Here is a 17,323-nt window from a genome sequence, read left to right as displayed (position 1 = left end):
AATTATTATTATTATATATTTTTAATATTTTAGAGCTGCTTGTATAGGTCGCATTTATATGTTTTTACTATAGATATTTGCATGACTTATTTAATCATTTCCTTTGAGTTTTCAAGAGCGGATGTCCACAAGTTTAAATTTCATTGATAATTTCCATGACTCTGGGAAACCTGTAATTCATGATGAAGTTAGCCTTAGCAGGCATATGATACAAGCATTCCCTCACCTAGAAAAGACTCCTTGGGCATCTGCATACGGCGCATGTGAGGGGAGTGCGGCCCCATGTTATCATGACATTGGCATCAGCACCAGCATCCAGCAGTCTCTTGGCGGCATCTAGCTCGGGCGTATCGTGCAGCGGGTGAGCGTCTCCCCGGTGCGATCTGTCTGGGCATTGAGCGATGCACCCGCATCGAATTAAGTCGGATTATGACGTTTGTGCCAGAGCTCGTCAGCGCCACTTTCCTCCTCCTCATCTCCCCAGCATGCTGCCACAATCAGGGCTGCTGCCACTTCGTAGAGATGCCAGCATGAGAGGTGAAACCATCTATGAGCATGAAAAAGAATACGAGGAGTAAAGTAAAACTTTTTAAAAAGAAAACAAAAAGATGAAAAACCTTCTTTCCTCATCTACTAAGATTGTTAGTAAGAAAGAGTCTCAGGTCTGTTAACCTGGTCCTTTACATGGACATCCAGGCTGTCATGTCTAGGTCCGCCTGAGGGGGTAGTGAGTGTATGTCCGCAGCTTTGTGGTTGCTGCAGGGGCACTCTCGCCTGTCCACTCCTCCATCCACGTCAGACAGGAAGCAAGGCCTTATCCTCCATCTGTGAGGTTGGATGGATCCAATTCAGATTGATCATAAACAAAGGGATCTGTTACGGCATTCAGGGCTGTGGATAACCGGGTACCGTCTCTTACCTTGGCTTTTTAGACAGATGGATCCTACTTGACCAAATGATGGGTAGAACATGCCTATCATCAGCCCTCCATCCTGTGGTGTTGCAGGCTCCTGAAAGAAAGTCGAGGATAGAAAAAAGCGTTGGACTTAAGATGCCACATGAAATAACAGGTTTAACAGAAGAAGAAAGAAAGAAAAAGATTTAGCGTTGTTGCTTTTAAAGCATTCATATATTCATTTTATCAAATAAGTGCAAAAACACAAGAGTATGAAATTGCCAAATCAGACATTTCTAATAATAGCGAGGTGTAGAAGTGGGTTAACTATTTACTTACATAATATATCAGTTGAAGCACAGTACATTATTTCTACTTATTAATCAGGAATATCTGTGGCAACATGAAGGCAGCAAATATCTTGAGATCATTTTGGCGCAGGCGCCACACGTACTCATGCCAAAACTCTCCTGTCCCACTGCTCCCTCCGCTTGCGCTTTCTTTGCCAGGAAGCCTATCAGGAAGACATAAAGTCCCATGCTTGCGTTTAACGCTTGGCAGCCAACACACCGCACCAAATGCAGCACGGATGATAAGCAGCAGCCAACAGCCAACCAGGTACAGGAGAGGAGGAGTGTGGGGTCCTGGACTTTTATCTCCTGAGGTGGAAGAGGATTGTTAACAAAAGTTTATAAAGAGCTGCGAACAGACACAGCGATGAAACAACAATTCATTTTTTGCTAGGACCCCTGTTTTACTAGGTCAATGCATTGTCCACAGAGTAGACGGGTAGGGCAGCTATGATGTCAGGCACTCAGCAGCTATGAATGCGCCTGTCTGGTCGGCACTGGAGATGCATTCGGCCAAGCGCTGAGAACACTGTCGATTGTCAATCTCCAGGTGAACCCTTCTCGACTCCAAAACCAAGGAGACATCCAAAACCATGTCAATTTATACAAACACAACAACATGAAGGTAAACAAACAAAATGATCATTTCTGGGTGAGGAAACATACCCAATAACCTCCCTCTCCAGCTCTCGCTTTCCACGCTTGTTTCATAGTGGCAATATTGTCTTGAATGTCATTCTTCCTCATTTCCATAGTATGGGTACACCATAGGGCTTCTTATGCTCATCCTGCTTAATTCCTCAGGTTGGTGTGCAGCAGTGTCCCCAAAGAGCGCAGGAAACCCTTAAGGTCACCTAAAAAGCTCCTCGGCTGCAGCAGCACCACGATCACCAGTGTACCATCAGCCAGCTTGGGTGGAGTATCTGTGGCACAGTCCAGACCATCCCAGGCCACATGCTTCTGTGTTGCAGCCCTGGTTACAATGACCATTGGCTTAATGATCTGCACAGTATTTTTCATATCTAAGGAGAAATTAGGTTAAGAAATATTTCTATTATATATCATATGGAAAATATTAATGAAATATATATATATATTTGGGGCCTGTAAGATTTATTTTTGTTTTTGACCACAGTCAACATTCACCAATAAATTATTTTGATCAAAAATACAGTAAAACTCGTAACATCTACATCTAAATGTTTTCTAGAGCCATCTTTGCAAGGTTTCTCAAAGAAGAGCAGTAATCCTCTAGAGTGTGAGGAAATACACTGGGGACACATACTTGCAAGTGCTCGGGCCCGTCGATGAACCTTTCTGGCATTCAAAAGCTGTCAAAAAGGGGCAGCTGCATTGTTTCGCACTCTGGTCAAGCTGGCCATAGAATAATCCCAGCAGTACGGAGGCTGTGCAGTTCTCCAGGCTTGCCCAGTGCAGGCTACAGTCACATCCATCCCACTACATTCCTCGGGGTCCTACATTGTGGCGTCCACACACTTGGTCCTCCTGCCCGCTGTTCGCACCTTCCGAATATGGGCAGGAAAGTTTATATACTTGACAGGTTGGCTCCACTGAAGCCGGGTGGGGTGGACACTGGAGCCTGATACTTGTTAGAATTATCTGGCATACATTTGCCACACCGTTTTTGACACACAATTGCAGCGGTTTGTGATGCCTCTCGCGAGTGCGGTCCGGTAAAACCCATTGGGCATCGGCACTGTGGGCGACCCCTTTATCTCCACGCACATGTCCACACATTTTGACAAACGCAAACTGGCACAGGATAATATCTCAAAATCACACCACAGTTGAAGCCAGTTTAACCCTGAAAGATTCACACAGAGAGGCTGTGTAGACCCCAAACCACAATAAAGCAAAATCATGTGCTACAGAACTAGCCTTACAACGAAATGACTGGGGGCAAGTAAGACAGCAGCCAGTGAGTGAAAGAAGAGTCAAAGACAAGTTAGAGGGAATCAGACTTTCACTTCATACCTGATGTTATGCAGCTTCAGTCTTTTAGTGCAAGCATGAGAATAGGGAGAGAAACAAGCAGCCTTGAGAAAAGCAAACATTTTCACGTCAAAGCAAAAACAGAATAAAGCAAAGCTAATGCAGCCATTTAAAGGTTGTAAAAGAAATGTTGGAAAGCACAGGGCAAGAGACATATTAGTCATGTTAAATACCCTCTTCTCAGAGGGCAGTTAGTAAGGTAAATATTCAATAAAGGCTTTAAACAGGGAATTGCTACACAGTACAAGCAAAAATGTAATTGCTTGTCACATGCACACATACACACTAAGCCATTCCAAAAGTTTGGGGTCAGTGAGATTTCCATTTAAAACATAAATGCTGTTTTTGTTTTGGGGGGGGGGGGGGGATTCATCAACGAATCCTTCAAATTAAACAGTGTAACGTGTTTTTTTCAACAGTGTGATAATAAGACAATGCTTCTTGAACATGAAATCAGGCATATTTAGAATGATTTCTCGATTGATATTTGTGACATCTGAAAAATTGCTGAAAATTTTGCTTTGCATTCACAAGAATAAATACATTTACAAAAAAATATTAAAATAACTTTGTTTAATGTTAATTTTTACTGGTTTTACTGTATGTTTTTGTATCGAAATAAGAGATTTAAAAAGCTTAAAAAAAAACAACACCAACTTTTAATGGTTGCATCACACACATATAACTACTAATCTCTGCACAATTACAGGTTGGCAGGGTACAAGGGTGTAATCCATGTAATAAACTTGTGTTCATGAGCACATTACTACCGTTTGTTGTGGCATGGCTTGGACTGGCACAGATCCACCATTAACTCACAATGTGTGCCCTACAGGAGGAACGGAGGAGCACAAAAGTTGTGTTAACAAAGAAAAATAGTTCACTTTGAACCACTTTTAAAACAGTAAGTATAATAATCTATGATTCCAAAATAAGACCTCTCACCAGTATAACTCGAGAGCGACAGCGGCACTGATAGTTATTGGTGAGCGGCACACAGTCAATGGTGCCAGGACCTGGATGGCAAGGTCCAGAAAAAGACACCGTCACATCTCCCTCACAATGCTCTCCAGTGAAAACCAGGAGGGCAGGAGCAAGTGTACCTGCCCCACACCATCCACACACTGGCCGCCATTCTTACAAGCGTTGCGCCGAAACTCTGGGGCGCATTCATTCACGTTCACCTCACACTGCAAACCTGCACAACAGAGACATGATGTGGTAAGGGGACATTACCATATCAGTGTAACATCTTGACATTAAACATAACTGCCTTAAGAATCATTCATACCTTTGGTGCCAGGAGGACATGGCAACAGGAGAAAGCGGTTTGAATCAAATCATACAGGTACCGTCCATGTGCGACCAGGGATTCGACTGGCACTGACTGTCAACATCATATTTCACAGTTCACAGCCCCTGATAACCTGCTCTTACACTAATAGAGAAAGTGAATAGGCGTTTAGATAATAAAAGATAAACAGATTGCTCTTATTGTATATTAATTTTCTATATACACTACTGTCTTTAAAAGATTAATGTTATTTATTCCTGTGATGGCACAGGCTCAATTTTCATCATCCATTACTCTAGTCTTCAGATGTCACATGATTCTTCAGAAAATCATGTCTAATATGGCCATTTGGTGCTCAAGAAACATTTCTTATTAATAATTTTTAATTAATATTGAAAACTGCTGTTAATATTTTTTGTGAAAACTGCTAAGAATAGATTTGTTTTTCCCCCCAAGATTCTTTGAAATTAGGACGTTTAAAAAGAACTTGTTCATCAGTAAAATATAAATGTGTCGTTCTAATGTCACTGTATTTACCCCCAAACTTTTGAACAGGGGTGTGGATCATATGTTAGTAAGTGAGATTGGTTTTACCTTGCAGTCATATCCACCCTCTGAGATGTCCACACAGGTCCCTCCATTTCTACCGGGGCTGGAAATGACCATTCATCCACATCGATCTTCTCACAGTAACTGCCCCATGATAACCTATCTGACACATACACTGGTGTGTGTTGTCTTTGTCGATACCCGCCCTGCGTGCTTTCACACACCCCTGTCCACCCCGCCACACCTGCAGCATATCAGAAGCAACATTAAGAATTCAACCAAACCTGCAACTTAATCTCCAATTCCATTGTTGCTGCATTTCAAAAACAGTTACAGTGAAATTAAGTCACTCTGTCTAATCTCCTCCACCCTTGTCTTTTGCTAACAGTCTGACAGGGACTTATTTAGGGATGTCACAGTACAAGGCCTGTCCATGCCATGCTGACAGCTGCATCTCCAATCCATCTCCTTGCTGGATTGCATGTGCCTCCATTCTGACACATGCTAGTCTGACTGCACAAATGTTAACAACGCAATTGGACGCTGCAGACAACCGCAAGAAATAACTACACTTTACATCTCTTCACCTACTGAACAACCACCATCATCCAACACAGGAACAAGAATCATTTAATTATTCCAACTGCGTATCTAGTATGTATTTTGACTGAGATGAAGGCATAATTTTCATGTTTTTTTTAAGTGGCAGTTAATTAGCAGACAGTCCAACATAGTAGTCATCATTGAGCAACATCAGACCATGTGGGGTTTTTTTTGTGCATCTAAAACTGAATGGACGTTTTTAACCTCGCAGGTTTTTGCCGTTATACATCAGTGGGCAGGTGCGAGTGGAAAGTTCCCCCAGGCCGTCTATGGCAGGTGCCGCCATTTTTATCAGGGATGAGAGTCACACATCATTCAGTTCATACTGGCAGAACTGACCCGAAAAGCCCATGCCGATCAGCGGCAGGTGAACACGGTTAATTCCATCCACACACGTTCCATTGTTGAGACAAGAGCTATGGAGTAAAAAGAGAGAGCCAAAAAAATTGATACGCATGTATTTATGATACAATGAAATAAAAGAATACCTGGATAATTATATGGAAATGTACGTAATCTCAGTGCAATCTGGGACAGTCACGTTCACAGTTGATGCCGTCATAGCCAGGCGGGCACTGGAGGCATGTATAGCTGTTCACTATAATCGTTGCAGCGGACCTCCATTCCAGCAGGGATGCTAGCGCACTCGTTCCACTTCCTCCTCACAGCGCTCACCATAGAAACCAGCTCTGCACTCGCACAAGTACCTTGCCCACTTTATCGAAACAACGTACCCCCATTACGACATGGATCTGGAGAAGAGTAGCAAAAACTTTAATGGGTTTTTCAAGCTGGGGTCCAAAGACCCCTAGTAGGCCACAAATGAGTTAACATGAAAAAGATTTTACAAAATAAATTTTTAAATAATGTGCATATAGATGTATATAGATATATTCCTTGGGATGTTAAACTTATTTTATTTGGTCATTTAGTTGATCTCTGATCACTAGGCTACACTACTCTCTTTCAAACAAACAAACAAGGATGCATTTAATGTCTGTCACTCATCCACAACATGTGAATGAAGTCTGTGTAGTAATGACAACATACTGGAGCTACAGTCCCATCGATGTTAGTCTGGCAGTTGACCCCACTATCCGGCTGACCACTCGCATCGGTAGCTCCCCACTGTGTTCCGACAATGACCTCCATTCTGACACGGATTTTTCTTGCATTCGTCTACATCCTCTGTGCACTGGGCTCCTACACACATGTATCAGACAGACACTCTTGAAATGTTTTGGATGGATTTTCATGAATTAAATCTACAACTGGGAATATTATGTGATCGTGATCAAAGTAAAGGTGTTATATGTGGTTGTCTCAACATCAAATATACTTGAGGAATGCCAAACACACCCACAAACAAACTCAAAGCACTTACCTTCCCCATCCACTGGTGGCACAGGCAGGTGTAGCTGGTGTAATCCAGGGATGGCTGACAAACCCCTCGTCTCTGACAGGGCTGAGAATCATCACATCATAGGAGGACAATTAATCTAAATAAAATCGAAATATAGAACCTCTAACCTCTATTCTTTCATAAAAAAAATATTTTAATAAAAATAAAAAAAAGTATTAGCAACAAAGGAAATACACATATAGAGTGACAGGACAAATTCAATGAGATAGTGCCATACTCTTTCTCTTAAGCAGCAGTGTTCTATTTTGCATACATTCATTATTTAAAACATTTGTGTACAGGAGATGCAAGTTATTATTTTCTACTTTTCACATTGCATTATTTAATGTAATAGCCTATTATTTTACAAGAGATACAAGATATTTTCTACTTTACTATATTTAAAATGTAGGCTATTTTGTTTGCAAGAGATGCTGGTTATTTTCTACTTTTGACATGGCAATATTCATTTATTTTGTTTGCAAAAAATGAAAGTTATTTTCTATTTCTTTTCAGGAAACTTACTTTTTACAATAAAACTGAAACGTGACATAAGACATCAGAGTTCTAAGATTTCAGAAATAAGATTTGGGGAGTCGTGCCTAATAGTTACAGAGTTTGACTCCTAACCCTAAGGTTTTGGGTTCGAGTCTCGGGCCGGCAATACCCCGACTTAGATGCCCTTGAGCAAGGCACCGAACCCCCAACTGCTCCCCGGGTTGCCGCAGCATAAATGGCTGCCCACATGCTCCGGGTGTGTGTTCATGGTGTGTGTGTGTGTGTGTGTGTTCACCGCTGTGTGTGTGCACTTTGGATGGGTTAAATGCAGAGCACAAATTCTGAGTATGGGTCACCATACTTGGCTGTATGTCACGTCACTTTCACTTTCACTTTTTAGATATAGTTATAGTACAGTTATATTTACAAATAGTTTATTTCCTTTTTATTTATTTTTTTAAATGTAAAATGCAGGTTTGGCATCATAGGAATAAATTACATTTTAAAACTGAAAAAATATTTAATATTGCACAATATTATTGTTTTTACTGTCTTTCAGACCCATTAAAATATCTTACAACGCCAAACTTTTAACAGTAGTGTAAATAATTATAATCTTATTATTACATGTTGGGACTGAAATATTTTAATTAAACATATAAAGTGTGACAACAAAAGTGCCTATTCTGTAATTGAAATCCTTGTAAAACTGTGCACTGTAAATGGTGTGTCACCTGTGTAAGGCAGAGTGCAGTGGCAGATGTAGCTGTTGACTCTATCCACACAGGTTCCCTGATTCATGCAAGGGTTTGACTCGCATTCATTAATATTTATCTCACCAGTTCAAACCTGAAAGAGAAAAAAAAGGGCAAATCAGGAGTTGGGAATGGAATTGAACATCATTATTAACTTTGTTTAGAAAGGCTAATGGATTACACGCCCTTACCTGAAAATCCACGGGCACACACGCAGGTGTAGCCATTGAGACGGTCATTACAGGTTTCCACCGTTCTGGCAACGGGTTGATCTGACACTCGTTTCTTCTCTCTCTCACAGTTCTTTTTCCCTCCCAGCCTGGCTTACATGAGCAAAGATACCTACATAGACAGAAGATGAGACTAGTTGACATGAAAGAGATAACTGGCCATAGATGGTTTACACTAAGGCAAGTAAAATGACCTCTTACAGCAATGCTACAAATGCAACATGTATTTGCCATGTTAATCAATTTTACAGTTCTTATATAGAATTAAATAATGCTTATTGATCTCTATAAGATTATAACAGAACATGGAAGTAGGTTGTGCTACTAATAATCAGTATCGGCCACTTTGACAGGAAGATAAAAGCTGTTCCTACCGTTCTGCTTTTCAATACACTCTCCATGCAGGCAGGGCATGGGGCTGCAATGGTCTGCACCTGAGTGACACAGAGGACTGTGAGTCCCAACTGGACACACAACACACGAAAACCCGTTCACTTTGTCCACACACGTCCCTCCGCTCAGACACGGGTTTTGAACTGCACTCATTTATCTCCTCGTTGCATCGCTCCCCTGAGAAGAAAAAGTGTGGTTAATGAATAAGACTGATTGAATGCTTTATAAAACGCAGTGCATTGATATAACTGAAGTGATGCATTTTGTGTTGGTTTATGTATGTGCATGTGCATGAACAAACCTGTGTATCCAGGTTTGCACAAACATGTTGTATTCATTAATTCCATCCTCACAGGTCCCGTGCTGGCAGGGATTACTGGCACAGTCATCATGGTTAATCTCACAGTTCACACCTATAACAAAGACAAAATGACAAAAATAGTCAATGGAGGGGTCAAGCAGATGAAATAAAACTGATCTAATTTATACAGAAGCCTTTGAAAGGTCCCTAAAGAAGTCTGAGTAATGATAGATTATATCTGTGTGTGTGTGTAGTAAGCTGAAGTGTCCAGCAGGGGAGTGCAGCGAGCTTTGTTTTGTTTGTTGTACAGTGTAACTGAGAAAATCAGGATTTGTCTTACTCTTTTTCGAACAACAGAGTCTGATGCACTTTGTATACATACTCTTACACTTACAGTTAAAGTTCACATATCACATACTTCACATAAAGATTAGCAAATAAAATAGAGATCATGCCCACATCTCAAATGTACTGTGACAAATCAGTCTAATTCTAAATGGTGGCATAATAGTCATGATATACTAAATTAAGACCATCTTGCTACAAGAATATTTGCTGTTATCATAATTAGACTTCATTAAATGCTTCAAAGGTGTGGTAAATGGCCTCTTAAAGAGCCTGTTGAGATGGTAAAGATCAAGTGCGAGACTCACCTGAAGTGCCTGGCTGGCAATTGCATTGGTACATGTTGACTAGGTCAACACAGCGTCCCCTGTTTTGGCAGGGGTCACTCTGGCACTCGCGTATCTGCTCGCTGCAGATGGGGCCCATGTAACCTGGGTGACACCGCATGTGAAGGTAGCAATTCCGTCTATACAGTCGCCATGGTGACAGGGTTTTGGGTTCACAGTCGTTAATGTTGTCCGTGCACAATGTCCCTGTGAAACCTACAGAGACCAGCATATAAAACAAGGGATTAGTACAAAAAGGTCAGTTCTCTGAGAACTTAGTTTAATTAGCCAATTAGTTTACAATGAAAAACACTTATATATTTTAATTATGCAGAAATTTATTTTGTGGTTGCAGTGAGGGATAGAAATTGTTCACCTTCAGCACATTCACACTCATAGCCGTTAGGACGGTCGAGACACTTGGCCCCGTTATGGCACGGCGTGCTGGCACACTCGTCAATGTCAACTTGACACATTTCCCCAGAGAAACCTGTGGTCAAAATACACAGATTCAGTATCATGACAATGAACACTATCTAACATAGCACATATTAAGGCTGTTCTACCATACAACTATTTGCAGCAATGAAATCACAGCACATTGTTCATTTTGACTGAGATTTGTTGATATTCGATGATATGAGCAACTGGTGGCCTAACAAATTTGAGAAAAAACTTGCAATTCAAATCCAAATTAGGTGGACATCTTGTTTATACTAGTAATACACACTATTTGTAGTCAGATTTTTAAAAGCTATTGGACAGGTGATCTCAACAACCCATTTGAGGGCCTTTTATTTTATTATTTATATAAATAATAACTATAGTAATACACACTATCGATCAAATGGTTGGTGATGGTAATATTTGTAATGCTTTTGAAAGAATGTGCACACTTTATGTTCACCAAGGCTGCATTTATTTGATAAAAAATACAGTAAATATAGTAATACTGTGAAATAACGTTTTTCTATTTTAATATATTTTAAAATGCAATTTATTCCTATGATGGCAAAGTTGAATTTTCAACAGTCTAATAGTTTTACTTAAAGGGATACTCCATCCCAAAATGAAAAATGTTGTCATTAATCACTTACCCCCATGTCATTCCAAACCCGTAAAACAGTAAAAAGCTCCGTTTGCCACAAGGATGCGCTGTTTTATTTCAAATCAAAGCTAAATACACGTAGAAACAGTGCATTCTTGTGGCGCTTGTGACACAGAAGAGCATACAAAGCATACGGTGATATGGAGAGACACAGAGGAGACCACTGACAAAGTTATTATTGAAAAAAATCGTTATTTTTGTTTTCTTCGCTTACAAAAAGTGTTCCCGTCGCTTCATATAACCCAGATTGCATGTCTGATGGCAGACGGAGTATTCTGACGACGACTTTCATACCTTTTATGGACCTTGACACTGTTATTTATTTGGCCAGTCTATGGGACAGTCTCAAGCTTCCAGGTTTTCATCCAAATATCTCTAAATGGTGTTCCGAGGACAAACCGAGCTTTTACAGGTTTTTGGAACGACATGGGGTAATGATTAATGACAAAATTTTATTTTGGGATGGAGTATCCCTTTACTACTTAGGAATGTAAATAACATTAAAAATATATTAAAATAATCCAAATGATATCACATTATCTGATAAGCTAAAACAAACATGCAATCATGACAAAACTGAAATCATATTATTTCTGTCAACTATTATTTTTGATTGAAGAACATGCAGTTCTTGAAACTTCTGGAATCACAAAGTGAATCAATAATCAATAATTAACTATATCAATACTCCTAGTTTCGTTAATAAAAAACAACAGGCAGCTTTGTCATAATTACAGCAGAAATACCAGAGGATCCCATAAATCTTATATATGGGGCATTCAAATATTGTGCTGTAACAAGTGGGGGCTATTCGAGTCAAAAAAAACTTTACTGCAGCAGTTATTGTACTCACCCTGAGGACACTCGCAGACAACCGGCTGACCTGGTCTAGACATCTACCGTTATTGAGACAGGGCGAGCTGGCACACTCATTAATGTCAATCTCACAGTTGCAATCCTTCAAAGCCTATGGTTGAAAACACACATACACAGTCACTAGATGAATATGAGGACATGGAGCCAAAACAGTGTCATCATGCTCCTCATTACAGTGTGTGTGTGTGAGTGTGTGTGTGTAAGTACCTGGCATACAGATGCAGGTGTAATCTCCTATCTGGTCCAAGCAGGTGGCATCATTTTGGCAGGGGTTTGAGCCACATTCGTTGATGTCCTGCTCACAGCGTGGACCGGTGTAACCCGGAGCACAGTTACAGGTGAACGAGCCCTCTGTGTTCTTACAAGAACCACCATGCTCACAAGGGTTTGGCCCGATGAGGTGTCAAAAGAGAGGGTAAAAAGTTTTAGGCAAGATATGAAATGCATAAAACTAGGGATGCACGATATTGGATTTTTGCCGATATCCGAAATGCTGATATTTTTCAACTATTTTGGCCGATACGATACCAATATATTTCCTTTTGTTTGGAAACAACACCAAGTCTTTCCTATGCAGAAATTATAAGCAAATAATCTTTAATTTTGGCTAGTTTTTAGCAAGAACTTATTTGTTAGAATTAAATAAACAATAAATGAAGGTTGTTTTGACTGTAACATTGAAGCTTTGAAAAAAACTATAAATAAACTATATAGAATTTCCCCCCCCAAGAAAGATGCAGTGTCAGCCATATCATTTTATTTTAAGATTTAACATTTGTAGATGGTCTAAAGCAGAGTCGTACAAATTAATAAAACCTTTTAGCACTTACGATTTGTTTAAAAAATAAAACATATTACACATTAGGGCTGCAGCTATTGATTATTTTAGTAATTGAGTATTCTACCGATTATTCCATCGATTAATCAAGTAATCGGATAAGCATTAATTTTTAAAAAGCAATACTAGATATATACAAGAGAAAATAAGATAGTTCTCTTAAAATAAACAACTAATTTGTTTCCTTTGGTCCTTTTTAGAAAAATGAACATTTTTTATTACTGAAATGGCATACATTAACAACGTGAAAAACTAAACCCATTTAATGCATTTAAACTGCCGAACTACATGTCACAATGGCAAATAAAAATATATCAATAAAAAATAAATAAGAATAAAAATACAAAAATCAATTTCACATTACTTTAAAAAAGACAATCAGTACAAACTAAAACTAAAGCATAAATCAATATTATAGTAATAAAAATAATAATAATAATAACTAACATTGCATTTATGTCATGCAACTTGACTTGGAAGGCTTTGTGTAACTTGGAACAAGAACAAGAGTCCATACACAATTTCTAAACATATTTTTCTGCAACATGAAATAAGAGTTATTTGGAGAATAAAGCCTCTGAAATTAATCTTTTCCAATAAGTTTAAATTTATTTATAGGCAGTTTTACCTTTAATAAAGCCCTTTTTTTCTAAAAGTGTGCATCATTGTTTGAGTCAGATTCTTACATTTAAGCAGTCAATTAGAATAATAAGACATTTGGGCTGTTACCAAACAAATTATATCAGTAACAACAAAATTCATCTTTGCAATGCAGAGGAAACACAGAAGCCGCATCTGAAGAGGCATTCAGATGTAGGCCTATTTACACACTATTTAATTCAGCTCAGAGGGACATGAATGCATTTAACTTGCAGTTACAAATGCATGAATAATATTTTGTTATTTTAAACATAAAACACTGAATACTGATATTTACAATGATTTAAAAAATGAAAAGATACTTTGAATGTGAAATTAAAACCGCCAGTAGGTGGCAGCAAGTCACTGTTAATAAGTGATTCATTGCGAATGAACCAAATCATTTAAGATGCTCAAAGACGCAAAACAGCATTGTGTCTGTGTTTGGAATTAGCACTATAGACAATATGGAGTCTAAAATGTAAGTCTCTTAATATTAACTTTGTTTATAGAACTGTTGCATATAATCAGTATCACATTTGTAATCATGCTGATATTTAGCGGTGAAAAAACTGACACTGATATTGTGATATTGACTAATTTTCTTTCTGTGGTATTACTATGCATAACTATGGGGAGTGTGTGTGTGTGTGTGTGTGTGTGTGTGTGGTGTGTGTGTGTGTGTGTTGTGTCACAGAGAGAGAAAGAAAACTCAACATGAATGGCACTTAGTCTTTCACAAAACATAGTTAACTTAGGGACATTATAAGTAGCAATCATATTGATTTACGGTCTAAAATATCCCTGGGTCCCACTGTGCATACTATCCACCCTGTCTACCCTAAATAGTATTGAAAATGACTAATATCACACAGAATTTAGAATGAATAGTGTGCACATTGGGACGCAGGCTGTGGTTGTGCGTTACTAATAATGGTCCATGGGGATACACAGTGTTCTGTGTGTAGTTACAGTAAATGGACTAAACAAAGCCAAATTATTTTTGTATTCAAAATTATTTGAGTTACTTGTGGAATCGTTTCAGCCCCTATTACACATTAATGAATAAATCAGTATATATAGAAAATTTGTAAATTAACAAATGTCATGTTTGTGATTTTGTTTCATGTAAGCTATAGCTTCTGACCTTTAAAGTCTATATGAACCGGAAGTTGCTGCCGACTTAATTTCAGTGTAGTGACGTATTTCCAGCTGAAACGGAAGGAATAGAGGGCATGGTTTTATTTTTGCGCTCCTCCTCACTGTCGCTCTCTCATAGCAAACTAATGGTTTGGAGGGACGTGTTAAGGAATATTCTGCCCAAGCCGTCAAATTGACGTCATCAGAGAAGGAATGCCATTCCAGAGCGGGGAAGCAAATATTCAGATTTTGATTAAAAGATTACACAGAATTAATTGTTCATATCAAGACTTGCAATGTGCGCTAATAAAGTAAATAAAGTCAATTTTGATTTCATTCGGATCAAAACATACTTTATATATTATTTATGACATCAATTACTGCTTTATTTAATCAGAAACACAGTCTAAATGTTATTTGTGTAGCCTATTATACTTTTAATTTAATAGAAGTAGGCCAACAGGGCCCCCGACAGATTAAATCTCCTTAGAAAAGGGGTGTTAGGACCTGGGGGAGGCTGTCACTGTTGCCCAAATGTGTCATTCAGTACATGCTTTCACAGATTAAATGCAGCATCCAAAAACAGTCAATCAATTTATCATTCAGACAAAACTATGCTTCAAGAATGAGCTACACTGCTGTCATGATCTAATCACTAGCACACCAAGAGCACATTTGAGTTAACGTATTCCTCTTAACGGCAAGACATATTGGCATAATTTTTCATATCGGGCCAATGCCGATATTTACATTTAAAGATATAATCATCTGATTTTGATATCAGTCCGATAATATCGTGCATCCCTACATAAAACACTGTAGAGACACATAGATAAACACAGACAGACAAAAGTCCTGAAAACTGTCTCACCGATCACACACTCATCGATGTCCTCTGCACACGTGCCGCCCTTGTACCCTGAGGGGCAGTTACAGTTGAACTTGCCATTGATGGGGTTCGTGTAACATTGAGCTCCCATCTTGCACGGGTTAGTGGTGCAGGCATCATTAATGTGACACAGCAAACCTTGAACACAGAAACAATCACTACTGTTACTACAACTGACTTGAGATGGTTTTATATTGTAGTATGAAAAAACATTATTTTAGAGATGCCTTATTTCACTGTAAAATCTTGTTGTCTATGTTGTTGAGATTTGAGTCATTTGAGCCAATGAATGAAGTGATCAAGTGTCCAAGAGTCATTTTTAGGGCCTTGTGGTTGTTTTTACTCACCAGTCTTGCCGGGAGGGCAGCTGCAACTGAAGGAAGCCACGCGGTCGATGCAAGTGGAGCCGGCGGTGCAGGGCTCAGCTGCGCAGTCATCAATGTTTTCAGAGCAGTCAGGGCCACTCCAGCCATTACACATACACAGTTGTAGCCGTTGCGCGTGTTACTGCACGTGCCTCCGTTCAGACAGGCATTGGGCTGTAGTCTGCATTCATCCACGTCATCAGTGCAAAACTGACCTGCAAACAAAAGGGTCACAATTTCGAAAATGACAATTTAAAAAGGAGGTTTAACAGAAGGTTTCTAGCACTGAGAAGTCTGCATTGAAAGGAACTGCAAAAAAAAGCCATTGAGCTTGTCTAATTTACAACTGAATCAGTGAATACACATAAATCAGTTTGACCTGAATCATTAAAAATAAAAAAAAAATTGTGAATCAAGGGTACATGATTTAACCCAAAAATCAAATAGTGATTATTTTGATATTTAATTTTCAGGCAGACATTCTTCAGTTTTTGGTAGCTCAAAATTAATTTAAGTAGCCCCGAGAAAAAAAAGAAAAGAAAAAAAAAACAAAAATATGATTAAAAACTTCAGTGATTGCTTTTTTTTTTTATTCAAATCCCAAATCAAATAATTAAATAGTACAAATAAAACAAATCTCTTAATATAATGATCCAAACAAAGATGCTAAATGTTATTTAGATTGCAATTAGATTGTATAATTTCTAAATTTGAAGCAAAAACAGAATTGGTCTGATTTTAGCTTAGTAAATGAGATGCAAATGTCACTCTCTGACAGCAGGTGGCGCTTATGGAACTGCAAGTATAAAGTAGGCTGCTGCCACTTTAAGACCAAAATGCACAGATCCAATATGATGCACAGGAGATTTCTTTCACCACTGTTTACGTTCATGTAAGACATAACCGACTGTTTACAAGAATACTTTCCAGAAAAACGGTTATTTTTGAGATAATCTTGTGTGTATGTGTTCATTCAGAAGCAAGGATACACGAAGAGGACTCAATTCTGTGCACTTGCATTGTCTGAAACGCGGCTCTCTGTGAGCGCTTTGAACGAGTGCGTGCAGCTCCAAAAGCGCAAGAATGGTTTTAAAACACTTGAAATGTTAAATCGACAAGACTTAGAAACATGTGCCAAACGATATAAACTATGAGCTTTGTTTTATTCCTACGAGCTAGTGAGCAACACAAATTAAGGAAGGAATTTTATATCACTGTTCAAAAATAAACAGTCAGGCAGGACGGTGATGAAATTTTGGTAGCCCGCAATGGAAAAACAAAACATAGCCCCGGGACGTCAGGCTAGCGATTTTGCGAGCCCTGATTTTAATTCAAAATATTATTTTTTATTTTGTTAAAATATAAATATTTAACATAGCAAAAAATAAATATACTACTATTGCAAAAATACAATTGTACTTAATACTAATGAGTGTAGTTTACATCCAATTACTAATATATTCTGAGATGTCTTCATTCTTTGCTTTCAAAGCATTAAACAGAGCTTTGAAATG

At 38.7% G+C, this 17,323-nt stretch overlaps 1 pseudogene; it reads right to left on the bottom strand.

Moving 5' to 3' along the window:
- Window positions 1–222: 222 nt before the first annotated feature.
- Window positions 223–16,710, bottom strand: LOC122138299 (annotated as a pseudogene).
- Window positions 16,711–17,323: the final 613 nt, after the last annotated feature.

Source organism: Cyprinus carpio, chromosome B8 (genome assembly GCF_018340385.1).
Source record: "Cyprinus carpio isolate SPL01 chromosome B8, ASM1834038v1, whole genome shotgun sequence".
NCBI classification, from domain to species: Eukaryota; Metazoa; Chordata; class Actinopteri; order Cypriniformes; family Cyprinidae; genus Cyprinus; species Cyprinus carpio.
Note: the sequence above shows the minus strand (reverse complement) of the source record. Positions and strands in the feature narration are given on the sequence as shown.